Source organism: Pristiophorus japonicus, chromosome 4 (assembly GCF_044704955.1).
Source record: "Pristiophorus japonicus isolate sPriJap1 chromosome 4, sPriJap1.hap1, whole genome shotgun sequence".
Classification (NCBI taxonomy): Eukaryota; Metazoa; Chordata; class Chondrichthyes; family Pristiophoridae; genus Pristiophorus; species Pristiophorus japonicus.
In genome coordinates, this window is record NC_091980.1 from 184,066,667 (window position 1) to 184,084,950 (window position 18,284).

The following is an 18,284-nucleotide window of genomic DNA, read 5'->3' on the forward strand; positions in this document are numbered from 1 at the left end:
AAATTAAGACAGCCACACCGCTGAAAAATCCATTCCATTAGCGCTGGAACCCATTTTTCACTTTTGGAGCTGAATATGGGGTGGCCCAGTCACAAATTTGGAGCTAATGGCTCCAAAAAGGTGGGGGGAGCACCAGCTTTCCAGCAATACTGAATTTCGGGCCCACAGAGTACACTGTTAGTCAGTGTACAAGAAGTCAATCAGTAAGCAAGAAGCCACCATCAATACCATTACAGCAATGGAAATGGCCTCCCAGGATGTGACAAAGGTTACATATCGATTTTGCTGAGCTAGAAGGACAGCAATTGTTCATTGTGATTGATAGCCATTCGAAGTAGGCAAAGGTGTTTCCTTTGCGGAAAATAACAATAAGTAAAGCATTAGAGAATTTGCAAAGATTATTTTTTTTATATGGCCTCCCAGAAGAGATTGTGTCTGATAATGGGCCACAATTTTGTTCAGGAGAATTTGCACAGTTCACGAGCAGAAATAATGTGAAACATACCACGGTTCCACTATACCGCCCTGCTTCAAATGGTGCAGCAGAGTGCACAGTACAAATTGCAAAATGTGCTCTCACCTAATAAATGTTGGTCCAAATCCAAAGAAATGGCAGTTGTCACTAGACCACAAATTAGCTAATTTTCTAATTACTTATCGTAATACTCCTCATACAACTACTGGTAGAACACCAGCAAAGATGTTTCTCAAATGACAGCCACGGACCAGGTTCTCATTTTTAAAGCCAAACTTGGCACAGTCAGTAGAAGAGAAACAATTAAGACAGAAAGAAAATCATGATAGAGGTAGAGTAAGAGAGAGAAGTGTGAAATTAAATCATAAATGGTTAAAGTGGTCACCAGGAAGAGTAGTGAAGATATGTGGTCCTCGTACATATTTGGTCAAGATGTTTGATCATGGACAGGTTAGGTTTGTTCTCACTGATCATAATTTACCAACAGATGTGGAAAGATTTTGAAAGTTGGAATGATTCGATTATTTCTGACTCATTAGATAGTCTTGTTACAAGTAGAGTACCAGTAGCAAATCCTACATCAAATGTACTAGAAACAAGTCTAAGAGAAAGTCAGAATTTAAATCTGTGTCCGAGTCAGGCAGACAAACAGTCTGAAGTTGTAGAGAGTTCAAATGTAGATCAAGAGGTATCCTTGGAGGAAAACTCTCCTCAGGCTGAGCCTCGAATAAGTCTAACTTCGACAACATGTTTGGGAAGTTCTGGTTGAGAGCGACGGTACCTTCTTCAAAACAGAAAACCTGTAGTTAAGTTTGATTTGTAAATATGGCAAAATAAGTCCTTATCTTTTGTTATGTATTACCATGCAAGTTATGTATGATGATTATTTTGTTGTAATTACTTCTTCATTAAGGAGGGAGAAGTGTATTATAGCTCCATCTAGTGGACTACTGATCCACCTAGTGGACTACTGTGGTAATGCAGCCATTGCTGGAAATACAATAAAAGCATCAGGGGACAGGTCACCTGATTAGTTCCTGAGTTGAAGCTATCTTGTAAGTATGTGTTTGTGATGTCGTAGAGAATATACCACAATTAGGATCACTCTGGATGAATTAGGAGTCAAATGGTTTTCCTAATTTGCAACCATCTTGTTACATAATGAGAAAAGAAAGACTTGCATTTATATAGCGCCGTTCATGACCACCGGACTTCTCAAAGTGCTTTACAGCCAATTAAGTACTTTTGGAATGTAGTCACTTGCCAATCTCCTCCCCGTCCAACTCACCCCTCCAAGCACTGATCCTGTGGATACTGGCAGTGGGTCAGCCATCACCGATCCTCTCCGCATCTCCTTGCAGAATGACTGTTCGCTTGCAAACAAGGCCCTTGCCATCCAAAAGCTAATTGTGGATGATTGCATCGACATCATGGCCCTGATGGAAACTTGGCTGAGGGGTGATGATACCTTACCCTTAAATGAAGCCTTCCCACCTGGCTTTACCTTCCACGACATGGCCTGCCCAGACCGCTGTGGTGGCTGAGTGGCTCTCATCACCAAATCACACCTTGGTCTGTCCCCCTTACTCCTCCGGCACTTTCTCCTCCTTTGAACATCTCAACTTATTCCACCCCTCTCACCTCTCATTTAAAATTCTCGTTCTCTACCGCCCACCCAAGTATGATAAGAATTTTATCACGGATATATCTTCACTGCTTTCCTCCCTCAGCCTCTGCACCGAGCGACTTCTCATCCTCAGTGATTGCAACCTCCATCTCAATTCATCATGCCCTCTCACCTCTGAGTTCATTAACCTCCTATCCTTCCGTAATCTCTCCCTCCATGTGAACTCCCCAACCCAGATACACAGCCACCCCCTTGACATTGCCATCTCTCGTGGCGCTATTCCCACTGTGTTAACTGCAGATAAGACCATCTCTAAATACTTCCTTATATCGCTCTCCACCCACATCCGCCTTCCCTCACCCAACCCTACTTCCTTCTGCGTCTGTCCCTGGAAAAAACTCTCTCCAAACTCTCTTACAACTGCACTTATGAAATTCGAATTGTCCAGCCTTTGGCCCTCCATTCATCATGATATTTCTGCAGCCACTGATCTGCTCAACCACACCCTCACCACAACCATTGATGCACTAGTCCCTATTGAAACAATTACGCTCTCTCACGCTGGCTGTTCCCCCTGGTAGAGCCCTAATCTTTGCTCCCTCAAGGGATCAAACTTGGACAGATATAGTGGAAAACTGGTTTAGCCATTCACCGGCAGATCTGGCTAGACACAAAGCATTATCGGGTTTTACTCCTGTCTGCCAAAACTGCTCACTATTCCAGGATCATTCTGGAATGCATAGATAACCACCGGTTACTATTCTCTACTGCTAACCGTCTTAAACCCCTCTCCCCTGCACCACCACACTCATCTCCAACAACAGGTACGAGGAGCTCATAGACTTGTTTGTCTCAAAGATTGGGACCATACAACCAGCTGCCTCTGCCACTTCCCATCCTTCCCCTAGCTTACCGGGCCAAACTTCCTCTGAGGTTCCCCCCCTACCCTAACCCTGAATTCGCATCTTCTCCAGTTTCTCTCTGATCTCTCCTCTTGACTTCTCCACGCTCATCTTGTCCATGAGACCCACTTCCTGCTCCCTTGACCCTATTCCCACCAAAATGCTGACCACCCAACTTCCTTTTCTGGCTCCCATGTTAGCTGACATTGTTAACGGTTCTCTCTCCTTAGGTACTGTCCCCCTCCCCCTCAAATCTGCCATCATCACTCCTGCCCTCAAAAAAAAACAACCCTTGACCCCACTGTGCTTGCAAGTTACCGCCCCATCTCCAATCTCCCTTTCCTCGTCAAATTCCTTGAACGTGCTGTCACCTCCTAAATCCGTGCCCATCTTTTCCAGAACTCCATGTTTGAATCCCTTCAATCCGGTTTCTGCTCCTGCCACAGTACCAAAACAGCTCTCATCATCCTTTGTGACTGTGACAAAGATAAACTATCTCTCCTTGTCCTCCTGGACCCGTCTGCAGCGTTTGACATGGTTGACCACTCCATCCTCCTCCAACACCGCTCCATCATTGTCTAGCTAGGTGGGACTGGACACACCTGGTTCCTTTCTTATCTATCTAATCGTATCTAGAAAATCACTTGCAATGGCTTCTCTATCCGCACCCACATCATTACTTCTGGTGTCCCCCAAGGATCTAACCTGGACCCCCTCCTATTTCTCATCTATATGTTGTCCCTTGGCGACATCATCCGAAAGCACGGCATCAGTTTCCACATGTACACTGATGACACCCAGCTCTACCTCACCACACTTCTCTCCACCCCTCCACGGTCTCTAAATTGTCAGACTGCTTGTCCAACATCTAGTACTGGATGAGCAGAAATTTTTTCCAATTAAATATTGGGAAGACCGAAGCCATTGTCTTTGGTCCCCACCACAAACTCCGTTCCCTAGTCACCGATTCCATCCCTCGCCATAGTATCTCTCCGAGGCTGAACCAGACTGTTCACAACCTTGGTGTCATAGTTGACCCTAAAATGAGCTTCCGACCATATATCCATGCCATAACTAAAACTGCTTATTTCCACTTCCCTAACATTGCCCGTCTCCACCACTGCCTCAACTCATCTGCTGCCGAAACCCTCATCCATGCCTTTGTTACCTTTAGACTTGACTACTCCAAAGCATTTCTGGCTGGCCTATCACATTCTACCCTACGTAAACTTGAGGTGATTCAAAACTCAGCAGCCCGTGTCCTAATTCGCACCAAGTCCCATTCACCCATGACCCCTGTGCTTGCTGACCTAAATTGGCTCCCGGTTATGCAACGCCTCGATTTCAAAATTCTTATCCTTGTTTATAAATCCCTCCATGGCCTCGCCTCTCCCTATCTCTGTAATCTCCTTCAGCCTCACAACCAGCCATCGCCCCCCCCCCGCCCCGCTCTGAGAAAACTGCGCTTCTCTAATTCTGCTCTCTTGTGCATCACTGATTATAATTGCTCAACTATCGGTGGCCGTTCCTTCAGCTGCCTAGGCCCTAAGCTCTGGAACTCCCTGCCGAAACCTCTCCGCCTCTGTACCTCTCTTTCCTCCTTTAAGACGCTCCTTAAAATCTGGTCATCTGCCGTAATCCGTAATTTCTTATGTGGCTCGGTGTCAAATATTTGTCTTATTACACTCCTGTGAAGTGCCTTGGGACGTTTTATTACATTAAAGTTGTTGTTGTAATGTGGGAAATGCGGCAGCCACTTTACACATGGCAGGCAAGTTACTTCGTCCCTTCCAAATCTTAGATTCAAGTGCAATCCCAGCCAGTTCAACCAAGTATATAACACATCGCAAGTCAGAGCACAGCACGTTAAAAGTCAAATTGTTCATCGTGATAATTTATCTTGGAATTCATTCATGAAAAATGTCATTTTTACATAAAATATTGTCTAATGAATACAGTTTGTGTGAATGGTAGATGACAAAGGACAGGCAGAATGCCAGAGAATTATAGAATTACAGAGATTATAGGCATGTATTACAGATCACAGACACATACTCCCGGACTGCAGAAATCTAGAATTGAATTATAATTCCAAAACTGACTCAGGTATGCAGGGATTTGCAGACAGTAGTGCTATTACACAATACACAGCAGTTTCTGTTAGCTTATCATGGAACGCAAGATTTAATTACTAGCTAACATAGACAGAATATAATTGGAATTCGCCATTGACCAACCTTAAGGGTTTTGTACTCTATTAATTTTGGATCAGTAAAATTGTTAGGTATTCAAAGATCATTTGCATAACATTAAGTGCTCCATGGGCTGTGTCAGTACAAGCACAATGTGCTCTCCAGCTGAAAGGATTTGAATGTTTCTCATTGCACCACTGCAAAACCACTGATCAATGTTTTGTGACACGTTGTAAAATTACAAGAACATAAGGAAGTCACTGATGTCTGACAATTAGCATGTGTCTTTGGAGCCTCCCTTAAGATTATTGTTTTGATGCGGGGTTAGATGATGAGGGCGAAGGAAATAGGTATTTGGTGAGTTGTTACGATGTGAAAATTACAGTTGAGATTCCACAAGCCTGGCACCTATTTGTAGGCTTCCTTGTTCACAGCTTCTAAATGTGGGTCCCTTATCCTTGTAGCAAAATCTCAGTCTCACGAAAAACACTTTATGATTCTGCCAATAGCACAAGAGAGACGGATTTAACAACATAAATCCTGGGAGCTGGCACACAGCTCTCAGTTTCAGAATCGTAACTAAAGAAACACCAGTGTAAACGTGCGTAAAGATTGGGAAAGCAGAGGAAGAAAGTTTTCTCTTTAAAACTAAAAAAATGGCTTGAAGAGCCAAGGCCAGCAGTGCAGAACACCTCTAAGGTAGAAAAGAGTGAAAGAGATGAGGTACATAGATTTACATAGGTTATATGGCGCAGAAACAGGCTATTCGGCCCAACCAGTCCATGCCGGGGTTTATGCTCTACTTGAGCTTCCTCCCATCTTTCCTCATCTAAATCTATCAGCATAACACTCTATTCCCTTCTCCCTCACATGCTTGTCTAGCCTCCCCTTAAATGCATCGATACTATTCGCTTCAACCACTCTCTGTGGTAGCGAGTTCCACATTCTCACCACTCAATGGGGCCAAGTTTCGGCCTGAGTTGCTCTTTTTTTGGAGCAACTGGTTCAGAATGGAGTATCTTAGAAATTGCAATTCTCGGCATTTAGTTTGCTTCAGTTCTAGTCAGTTAGAACAGTTTCAGTTTGGAACAGATTTTTTTTCAAAAGGGGGCGTGTCCGGTCACTTACGCCCGTTTTGCAAGTTTAGGCAGTGAAACTTACTCCAAGCTAATGGAGAAAAACCTTGCCTACACTTAGAAAATCAGGCGTAAGTTACAAATCAGGCGTAGGGAATGGGGTGGGTTTAAAGGGAAGTTTACAAACATTAAACACTTCAGTTTTACAAATAAAGAGCCATCATCAATAATAAATGATAAATACATCAATAAATCAACCAATAAATCAATCAAAAAAAATTAATTAAAAATTAATTAAAATTAAAAAAATCAATAAATAAAACATTTTCTACTTACCGACTGCAGCACCGGGAGCACTCCAACAGCGTGCTGGGATGCCCGCCCCCCCTCCCCCCCCCAGTGTGTCTCTGTCAGTGTCTCTATCGCTCTGTCTGTCTGTGTGTGTCTCTCTCTCTCTGTCTTTCATAGACGTAGAAACATAGAAAATAGGTGAAGGAGTAGGCCATTCGGCCCTTCTAGCTTGCACCGCCATTCAATGAGTTCATGGCTGAACATGCAACTTCAGTACCCCATTCCTGCTTTCTCACCATACCCCTTGATTCCCCTAGTAGTAAGGACTTCATCTAACTCCTTTTTGAATATATTTAGTGAATTGGCCTCAACAACTTTCTGTGGTAGAGAATTCCACAGGTTCACCACTCTCTGGGTGAAGAAATTCCTCCTCATCTCGGTCCTAAATGGCTTCCCCCTTATCCTTAGACTGTGTCCCCTGGTTAAGGACTTCCCCAACATTGGGAACATTCTTCCTGCATCTAACCTGTCTAACCCCGTCAGAATTTTAAACGTTCCTATGAGGTCCCCTCTCATTCTTCTGAACTCCAGTGAATACAAGCCCAGTTGATCCAGTCTTTCTTGATAGGTCAGTCCCGCCATCCCGGGAATCAGTCTGGTGAACCTTCGCTGCACTCCCTCAATAGTAAGAATGTCCTTCCTCAGGTTAGGAGACCAAAACTGTACACAATACTCCAGGTGTGGCCTCACCAAGGCCCTGTACAACTGTAGCAACACATCCCTGCCCCTGTACTCAAATCCCCTCGCTATGAAGGCCAACATGCCATTTGCTTTCTTAACCGCCTGCTGTACCTGCATGCCAACCTTCAATGACTGATATACCATGACACCCAGGTCTCTTTGCACCTCCCCTTTTCCTAATCTGTCACCATTCAGATAATAGTCTGTCTCTCTGTTTTTACCACCAAAGTGGATAACCTCACATTTATCCACATTATACTTCATCTGCCATGCATTTGCCCACTCACCAAACCTATCCAAGTCGCTCTGCAGCCTCATAGCTTCCTCCTCGCAGCTCACACTGCAACCCAACTTAGTGTCATCTGCAAATTTGGAGATACTACATTTAATCCCCTCGTCTAAATATTAATGTACAGTGTAAACAGCTGGGGCCCCAGCACAGAACCTTGCGGTACCCCACTAGTCACTGCCTGCCATTCTGTGTCTGTGTTTCTGACAGCGAGGGGAGGGAGGGAGGGAGGGGGAGAGAGAGAAGGGAGAGGAGGGGGGGGAGAAGGGAGAGGAGGGGGGGGAGAAGGGAGGGGGAGGGGAGAGAAGGGAGGGGGAGGGGAGAGAAGGGAGGGGGAGGGGAGAGAAGGGAGGGGGAGGGGAGAGAAGGGAGGGGGAGGGGAGAGAAGGGAGGGGGAGGGGAGAGAAGGGAGGGGGAGGGGAGAGAAGGGAGGGGGAGGGGAGAGAAGGGAGGGGGAGGGGAGAGAAGGGAGGGGGAGGGGAGAGAAGGGAGGGGGAGGGGAGAGAAGGGAGGGGGAGGGGAGAGAAGGGAGGGGGAGGGGAGAGAAGGGAGGGGGAGGGGAGGGAGAGGAGGAAGGGAGAGGAGGAAGGGAGGGGGGAGAGGGAGGGGGGAGAGGGAGGGGGGAGAGGGAGAGGAGGGCGGGGGAGAGGGAGAGGAGGGCGGGAGAGAAGGGAGGGGGAGGGACAGAGAGAGAGGAGAAGGAGGCTGAACCGGCCGGGCCCAAGACTTCGGGCCCAAGACTTCAGGCCCAGCACTGGATTTACAGGTAGGTGGCCGGGAGTCGGGTCAGGTCGGTGGAGGTTGGGTCCGGTCCGGAGGGGGGGTTGGGTCCGGTCCGGAGGGGGGGTCGGGTCCGGCGGCCGCGGGGAGGTCCGGCAGGGGGGCGTCGGGTCGGGGGCGGGAGTGGGAGTCTGTTCGGATTGGGTCCAGTCTGGGGGAGGGGGGGCAGCGCAGGTCAGGTCCGGGGGCAGGGGGGGGGGAGTCGGGTCCAGTCGGGAGGAAGCAGGAGCTGGACATGGGAGGTGCAGCCTGATCCATGCAGCCCTAGTGAGGCCATTTGGCCAGGGCTAGGGGTTGCGTGCATCGGGCCCCTCCCACACAGTTTTGGGTGCCTGGAGCTACTGCACATGCGTGCCCACTGTAGCGGGCATTTGCAGAGGTCCCGGCACTGTTTTCCGTGCAGGGACCTGGCTCCGTCCCCCACAGCTCAAGCTGCGCCACGCCCAGCTCCAGAGGATCTGCAGGGAGCCGGAGAATAGGTAAATATTTTTTAAGCGCACTTTGTGGCACGAAAAACGAGCATCTAGGTCGGGGGCGCGGCCCGAAACTTGGGCCCTTTGGGTAAAGAATTTTCTTCTGAATTCGCTATTGGATTTCTTGGTGACTATCTTATATTGATGACCTCTAGTTATGCTCTTCCCCACAAGTGGAAACATTCTCTCTGTATCCACTCTATCAAAGCCTTTCATAATTTTAAAGACTTCTATTAGCTCACCCGTCATCTTTCTTTGTTCAAGAGAAAAGAGACCCTGCCTGTTCATTCTTTCCTCGCATTTTTGGTATCATCCTTGTAAATCTTCTCTGCACCCTCTCCAATGCCTCTATATCCGTTTTATAATATGGCGACCAGAACTGTACGCAGTACTACAAGTGTGGTCTAACCAAGGTTCGATACAGGTTTAGCATAACTGCCCTACTTTTCAATTCTATACCTCTAGAAATTACCCCGAGTACTTGGTTTGCTTTTTTATGGCCTTGCTAACCTGCGTCGAAACTTTTAGTGATGCGTATTTTTTACTCCGAGATCCCTTTGTTCCTCTACCCGACCTAGACTCGCACCCTTCAAGTAATGAGTGACCTCTCTATTCTTCCTACCTCACAGTTACCTGTATTGAACTTCATTTGCCAATTATATGCCCATTCTGCAAGTTTCTTAGTGTCCTCCTGTAATTTGTTGCAGTCCTCCTCAGTATTGACTGTGTCCCCAATTTGGTGTCATCCACAAATTTAGAAATTGTGTTTTTGATTCCAAAGTCTAAATCATTAATATAAATTGTGAATAACAGTGGTCCCAGCACTGATCCTTGTGGAACACCACTACCTACCTTTTGCCACTTGTGAATAGCTACCTTTTACACCTACTCTCTGCTTTCTGTCTTGAAGCCAGTTAGCTATCCATTCTGCTACTTGTCCTCTGACTCCACATTCTCTGACCTTGTTCATCAGTCATTATGGGGTACCTTATAGAAAACTTTTTGAAAATCGAGATAAATTATATCTACTGCATTACCATTGTCTATTCTCTCTGCTACCTCTTCAAAAAATGTTATGAATTTGGTCAAGCAAGACTTTCCCTTTTGAAATCCATATTAACTATTCATTATTATATTTTGGTTTCTAAATGTTCTTTTATTTTCTCCTTTTAATAAGGATTCCATTATTTTTCCCACCACCGATGTTAAGCTGACTGGTCTATAATTCCCTGGACATATTCTATATCTCTTCTTAAATCATCATCATCATCATCATCATCATCATAGGCAGTCCTTCGAAATCGAGGAAGACTTGCTTCCACTCCAAAAGTGAGTTCTCAAGTGACTGAACAGTCCAATACGGTGATTACAATCTTTGTCACAGGCGGAAGGAAAAGATGGATGGGGAGTTTGGTTTGCTGCACGCTCCTTCCACTGCCTGTGCTTGTTTTCTGCATGCTCTCGGCAACGAGACACAGGTATTACATTAGCTATCTGCCAATCCTCTGGCACTACACCTTTTTCTAATGAATTATTAAATATGTGTAGTAAGGCCTCTGCTATCTCTTCCCTAGATTCTTTTAAAATGTGTGGATGCAACCCATCCGGACCAGGGATATTATCTTCTTTGAGTTTGATTTCTTTATTTAATATATCCCCTCTTTTTATTTTAAATGTACTTATCTCATTACTAATCTCATCATCCAATATCATGTCCACCTGTTCTATTTCCCTAGTAAATACTGAAGCAAAATAATGATTTAATATTTCTGCCATCTCTCTATCATTACCTGTGGCATTATCCTGTCTATCCCTTCATGATCCTATCCCCATTTCAACATTCCTTTTTTTATTGAAATGTCTGTTAAATATTTTACTATTTTGTTTAATGTTCCTTGATCATTTAATTTTGTAGTTCCTCTTTGCCTTCCTAATTATTTTTTTGACTTCTCTCCTAATCTTTTTTTATTTTCCCTTATCATGCACTCCCCTGCTGTCTATGTATTTAATGTATGCCTCTTACCCTCAGTTGTTCCCTTATAACTTTATTCATCCATGGAGTCTCATTAGTGTTTAGTTTGTTCTTTTTAGTGGAATACATTGTTCCTGCCCTCTGTTGAACACCGTTTTAAATGTTTCCCATTGCTGCACTACACCATTTTGTGCCAATATTGTTGCCCATTTTATTTTCCCAAGTTCTGTTCTCAGCCCCTCAAAATCAGCCTTTCGCCGATCTATTACCTGGCTTATGTCATACTTATGTCCTTCTCAATTATCTTCTTAAAAGCGTATTATATTATGGTCACTATTGCCTAGATGTTCCACTAGTTTTACTTCTCTTATTTGCTCTAATTCATTCTCCATTACTAGATCCAATAGCGAAACCTCCATTGTTGGGCTTTTCACATATTGGGTTAGAAAGGAGTCCCATACACCTTGTATGATTTCCATTCCCTTATCCCCTTCACCTACCTCTTATTTCCAATTAATATCAGGGCAGTTGAAATCCCCCATGATTAATATTTTATGTTTATTACTCACTTCCCTAATTTGTCTGCATTTTTCTTCCTCCAACTCCTTTCCACTATTAGGTGATCTGTAAACTACACCTATTAGTGTGATTGATCCTTTATTATCTTTTATCTCTATCCATATGGATTCTATTTTGTCTTGCTGATAGCTGCATCACTTTTTTCTACTGCCATTATGTTATCCCGAATAAGTACAGCTACTCCACCTCCTCTTTTTCCCCTCTGTATCTTTTCTAAATATGTTATACCCTACAATGTTTAATTCCCAATCCTGATTTTTCTGTAGCCATGTCTCAGTAATCCCTGCTATGTCTGGTTCCTCACAATGCATGATTGCATCCAGCTCCCCTGTTTTATTATGGACACTGTGTACATTGCTTTACAGAGAGTTTAACTCATTTTAATAGGATTTCCTCTCACTTTATGCTGAACCATCTTTTTAATCTCCTCTTCTATAACTTTTTATTCCCTTGCCATCAATGTCCTCCCTTACTTTATTCTTTCCTGTGCTCTCTTTTCCTGTTTTGTTTATATTTAGGCTGGTTACATTCTTGTCGATCCCCCACCCCCACACCATCTTACTAGCTTAAAGCCTTTGCTACCTCCCTATTTACCCTTTCCACACGGGTCCCATCTTGGTTCAGGTGGGGCCCATCCCATCAGTACAGCTCCTTCCTGTCCCAGAACTGGTGCCAGTGTCCCTTGAAAAGGAACCCCTCTTTCCCACTCCAACCCTTTAGCCACGTGTTAATTCTTCTGATCTGTCTGCTTCTATGCCAATTTGCAAGTGGCTCGGGCAATAATCCAGAGATTATTACCCTCGAGGTCCTGCTTTTTAATTTAGAGTGTAACTCCTGATACTCTTCCAGCAGAATCTCCTCCCTGTTCCTACCCTTGTTGTTTGTTCCAGCATGGACCACGACAACTGGATTTACCCCCTCCCTTTCCAAGTTCCTCTCCGCCGCCGTGAGATATCCCTTACCCTGGCAGGCAACACACCCTTCGGGATTCTCATTCTTGGCTGCAGAGGATGCTATCTGTCCCCCTAATTTTAAAGTCCCATAACACTATCACATTTCTATTCTGCACTCCCCCCACCGCCCCCTTCCCCTCCCCCCTCCTCCCCAAGCACCCCTTGGATAGCCTTCTGAGCCACAATGCCTTGGTCTGCATTGTGGTTGTCCTCCCTGCAGTCTTTCTCCTTGTCCTCAGAGGTAGCGAGTACACCGTACATGTTGGACAGGACCCGTGTCTGCGGGACCGCCTTCTTAACCTCTCCTAAATCCCCACTACCCGGTTCCCTAACAGTCACACACCTTCCCTTTCCTGAACCTGTGTTTTCCTCTGGGATGTGACTGTATTCTGGATAAAACTGTCCAGAAATTCCTCCCCCTCCATTATGTGTTGGATTGTCGAAGGTTCCGCCGCCACTGATACCTCCTCCAATTAGGTCTTTTCCCCTCTTTGCCGAATTTCCATTCTTTCCAAATTCCCAAATAAACCACTCTGTTTAGGTCCACTCCGGTTAAGACATTCTGTTCAGAGCACTAACATGCTTGTGTGACTGCAGTGTGTATGAGAGGTGGCAGCAGTACTAGCCTGGGTACTCCAGGGATATTATTACTGTGCACATGTGCACCTGTTGTGCAATAAAGCTGTGACATTTATGTCACCTTTATATTGCACAGCATTGCACATACAGAATTGGGAAGATGTTGCCACCTTATCCTGCTAGAAAGATGAGGAAGACAAAGTTCTAAATGTGGGCTCAGATCCATGGAACCAGCTTGTTCAGTCTTATGGGAATATTTTAACGATTAAACAGAGGTGACAAGGTAGTTTCCACTTCTTGAAAACCTGGACAGCAGTAGAAGGGTAACCATTTTCCCTTTTGAAAAATAAATTTGTGCCCATTTTTGGTGGGCCTTTCTGCTATCCGATTCCAAGCTGCAGATAATGTGCATAGTTAAAGGTGCAAGAACTACTCTTCCAAGTAGCTTCTGTTACGTTTCAAAGTATTTGCCACTGCTTTTTATTTTTGCTCTGACTAAATGTCAGCTTCAGCCTGCACACTTAGTATAACCCAAAACTAGACCTTATGCTTAACATATATGACAGAGCATGCCACGGAGCAAACAAAGAATCCTTATACAATTTGGGTATGCAGCAGAAATAGTACAACTTACACACTGTGTCTTCTATATCTGTGAATCAATGACAGAACCATGCTGGCAGACCATATAACAGGCTAAATATTATTAATCAAGTTTATTGCAAAAAGTAAAATTAAGCAGAAGCAAACATAAATTAGCGATTAGACAGCATAAATTAAATTACTTGATTTTCATGAAGTGAAAATACTAAACTGCTTTTTTTTGAGACCAACATAACAAATGTTTATCAAGATATTCAGTCCCTTTCCTAGAGTTCTTAAAATTGTGTTTGAGCAATACATGATCATTCACACTTATAGCTCCTTGCAGTCCTATCCCACCACATCGACACAGACCTGCGATAAGTGTATTACATGAACTGAATTAGCAAAAGCTCATCATGCTTATCCCTAGGTTTAGGCAGCTTCTGGACACAAATCAGGGCAATCAAAAATCAGGAGAAAAACACAATTGATAACATAACATGTTAATGAACCACATCACCCTGTGCCTGCAATACTAAGGAATGTTGATGTGACACAATATGCATCTGCCTCAATATAATAAAACAATGGGATGGATTTCATCTTCACTGCCTGACTGTAAAGGTCCTACATGAAATGAGTTTTGACAATTTTAATCCAGCTACTAAATCTACCTAGAATTCCAAACTATGTGACAATTAATTAAAAGGTTCCCATTCAGAAACATCATAAGCATGATTGGTGTGAGAAAACAAATTCATACAGGTGTGGCAAAGAAGGAAGACTTGCATTTATACAGCGCCTTTCACAACCTCAGGACATCTCAAAGCGCTTTACAGTCAATTAAGTATTTTTGAAGTATAGTCACTGTTGTAATGTAGATGACATGGCAGCCAATTTGCATGCAACAAATGAAGTAAAAAAAAAAACCGAGGTTACTCTGCAATCATTATTAAGGTATGTGGTTGAGTGTTGCAGAGAGAATTTTGTTTTGCAACTCAGCCAGGCTATGCTTCATCTGGGTGTGCTTTATGTTGACACTGCATACCCAAAATGGAAAAGTGTTCTATTCCCTAGCACTAATATGCCTTGCCTTCATCAGGGTTTCAAACCAGCCTGATGCCCCTGCCTGATGAGAAACACCTTTTGCCACTATCACTTTGCTTGATTCCATTTCTGAGGTCAAAGGAGCGGAGGACCCTTGGACCTGACCAACAAGAAAGGTTTTGTGCGAGGGCAATCTATTAAACAGAATTTTATAATAATTAGTAGAGCCCAAAACATGATTGCATTGTTTGTTTATACATACCTCACACCAGCTTCACTTTTCCATTTCTTAAGTTATCCTCTCTCACTCTTTTTATATTTTATTTCATAGGTCCCTGTACTTGCAACAGCAGGGTCAGCTGTGCAGACACAACTACTTTGCAACCTATCATTAGAACTTAATGCAGCGCAACCTTCACAAAATGTTCAAACAGGCAGTCAGATAGCAAATGATGTCGGGCCACATTGATTGGACATGCAAGTGACTTACGGCCAGACTTGCTTCAAAGTGGTTGATGGCATATAGATGTCAGTGTCAAAGTCATCTGCAGTTTATGCTAGTGAGATGTGCATCACAGCACAGGTTGTAACTAAAGCCCAGTTGGGATGGTTAAATTTTAATAATCCTTACAAATGCTTTGCAAAAACCAGAGGCTTTTTTTTAAAAAAGCTTAAAAAGTTAAAATTGTGGCCTATTTAGCTGAATCACTTGAATTACTTACCCTTTGCATTCACCATCAGCAGGAATTATCGATATTATGCATATAAAAATAAGAAGTCGCAGCCAGTACACATCCAACACACTCCAAATAACTCACACCAGACATCACACTTGGTTACAAATGCACTTTTTTAAAAAAATGTCATCGACCCAGAACCTCAAATTAATAAGCATCTTCCAAACTACAATGAAGTCTGGTTGACCTCACGCTGTGTTTACTTAGCAACAATTAGACTGTGATCCAAAGGTCGCAGCCTCACCTTAGCAGAAGAATGTACTTAACTTGGTATAATCCTATCTATCCTTATAAAATAACACATCATCTACCTTACCTTGAACAATGCTATTAGTTTTTAAATTATACGTTAACAAGGTAATACGTGGGTCACGAAAGGATAGCACAGCATCTCACAGTGCTGAAAACACAGATACATTTATCCATGAGTCAATCTTAATTTACAAGCAAAATATATTTGCATTTCTCCATTTTTTGCAGACGATTGTTGTTCTGCAAAAATACCAGGACTATTTGACTGTGGGCAGCATCACAGTTGAGCCCAATCCTGTCATTCAAATAGGTGCACCTTCCAGCAAGCATTTCTGGGCAGCGGTCAGGAACTGGATCCCTGGCTGAAATTTCCCCTCACTAACTTGCTGGCACTTCAGCCTACAGTCATGCCCCAGTGTTGCCGGATTAAGAACAGTTAACACAACACAGAATAGTATTGAATTGCGGTGTCTTCCTGGTGTGTATGGCTCAGTACCATTGTCACATTTGAGGATTTTATGGCCAATTTTGTACAGAAAGAATCTGGAAACACTACGTTTTAAATGGTGTAAACCATATGGTGCAGCCACTGAAATGAAGAAGATTTTACACAGTAATGAGCCAAACAGTGAAGATGGGTTCCTTAATGACCGGAAAATCAGTTGGGGCTGGAAATTTGGTTGCAGGGAGAGCACCATGATCTGAAAAAACCTATGTAGTGCCATGTATAATGCAAGTTCTGTTTAGTAATGTATGTTGCAAAGAAATGTAACTGTACCCTCAGCCATTCCGTGTACCGTATAGTGCCACTAGTAAAGTAATTTGATGACTGTATTACAATGTATCCTGGATTGTACTGAAATGTACCTCGAAATGTAAAGCAAGCAAATGTATTGAACGGAACTGCCGTTAGCATCCAAATAAATGGATGTATGGAATTGCTGACCGCATCCAAATGTACTGAACTGTCTTCCAATGTATTGTGCAAATTTTTATATGAATAAAATATATTTTGAAATTTAAAAAAAAGAGGGTTTTTAAGGCACTAATGTCGGTCGGTTGCTAAATTTAGCGCCGGAAAATGGTTTGCGACGGCGGCCAAAAAATTCAGTGGTTGCGCCCTGAGAGTGGAGTGGAGCACCAAGGGAAGCGTTCCATACTTCTCTTAGGGTGCTAGGCAGGGTTAGCAACTGAATATCTCGTGCTAAAGAGCCGGCTTCGTAGTGCACTAAGAGAGGCCTCCCTCTGTAAAAAAGAATCGGAACTAAAAACATTCCCTTTACATTACTCACCCCAAATAATGTTAAATCACAAAAAATAAATGAAAAATATCAATCACACTTACCTGATGCAGTCATTCCTTCCCTTAGCACCCCGGAACAGCTCTACACATCAGCTTTCTCTGGCGTAGTCACTACGGGGCGCTACAGGTGCAGCGCAAACCAAATGTTGCATCCGTGTTGATACCGAGGGCGTTGCACACCGGTACGATGCTCCTGGGCGATACTCCTCAGTGCCGCCAATACCGGCATACTGAATTTGCCGAATGCTGGCGCTCGCGGCTGCAAACACTTTAGCGCCCCTGTCCGACCCTCGCAAGGGGTGCTATCCAAATAAATTCCTAGCCCTTGATTTATTATTTCATTTCAGACTTCCTACAAACATCCACATCAGAAGCCCCAACTCATTTTAACCCAACATGGGGTGTCTGCTGAGAATCCATTCTTGGTAGGGTGGGGGTGGGGAGATAGGTGGCTGGTTTTATTGACAGGCCCACTGGCGAATCAATGAGCAGGGAGGAAGTCAGACAAGACAACCCCTTCCCTCCCACCTCCTGTGGCCAAAAGTAAGAAATAAAGAGAAAGGACCTTATGTGCCGTTCAGTTTGGTGTAAGATTTGTTAAGAAAGACAAGGGGTGGATAGATTCCCTTGTTTCATAGAGAGCCAACAATAAGACTGACAAGAGAAAAATGTTACGTGATCCGCCAATAGGGATAGTGTTTCATTGGGCCGTAATTTACTGTCGCACGGCATCTAATAGTATTTGCTGTTAGTTAGACTTACCACACAAAATTTTTTACAACCTAAATGTGCTGGGGTAAGTTGCCGAAAGCGTGAGCTGATAATGGCCCAGCGAGGGAAAGAGGATATCTGGGACCTGAGTGAACAGGGCCAGCAACTCTCCTTCACCAATCAGATTGAAGGATTGTGAAATTAACAGCGCAAGGACTAAGAAGGAGGTGTAAATTAATGTCAGTGAATTCAATGTCAAATCAGATACAAAAAGAGGGAGCAAGAAAGATTGGATTAAGAGAAAAAAAGAGACAGAAAGGAAAAACAAAACTAAAAGTTTAGATTTGACATTTTTAAAATCGGTAACAATTAAAACCTTTAGAAATGAGACTTCACACTTGTAACAGTTCATTTTCAGTGCCAGACATGACTGGCAGTAATTAACCCTTATCACGTCATTAATACTTAACTTTTTGTGGCAAGTTTAGTTTGTATCTACTGTACAAATACAGCAACTTCACGCCATTCAATGGAGGTCAATGGTGAGGCAGACGGCGAGATGCCATTTTCACAAAGCTAACGGCAGAGCAGCGCAACTCGCACAGCAACTGTGGGATATTTGAGTTTAACCGTGTAGCTGCCCCTTGTATGAAGTTGTTTGCATTTGTGCATAAATAACAGTGAGCGCCATTAATCTCACTGGTAATATAGAAATACATC

At 43.7% G+C, this 18,284-nt stretch overlaps 1 protein-coding gene and 1 long non-coding RNA gene across 3 annotated transcripts in view; one reads left to right on the forward strand and one right to left on the reverse strand.

Moving 5' to 3' along the window:
• Window positions 1–16,579, forward strand: part of LOC139263188 (uncharacterized) — a 30,447-nt gene extending 13,868 nt beyond the window's left edge. The window contains exons 2-3 of the long non-coding RNA XR_011593058.1: window positions 10,024–10,175; window positions 14,893–16,579. This is a non-coding gene — a long non-coding RNA (uncharacterized lncRNA). The remainder of the gene's footprint in view (window positions 1–10,023; window positions 10,176–14,892) is intronic.
• slc8a3 (solute carrier family 8 member 3) overlaps window positions 1–18,284 on the reverse strand; it is an 810,619-nt gene that overhangs the window by 415,776 nt on the left and 376,559 nt on the right. The gene's annotated exons all lie outside the window — the stretch shown is intronic.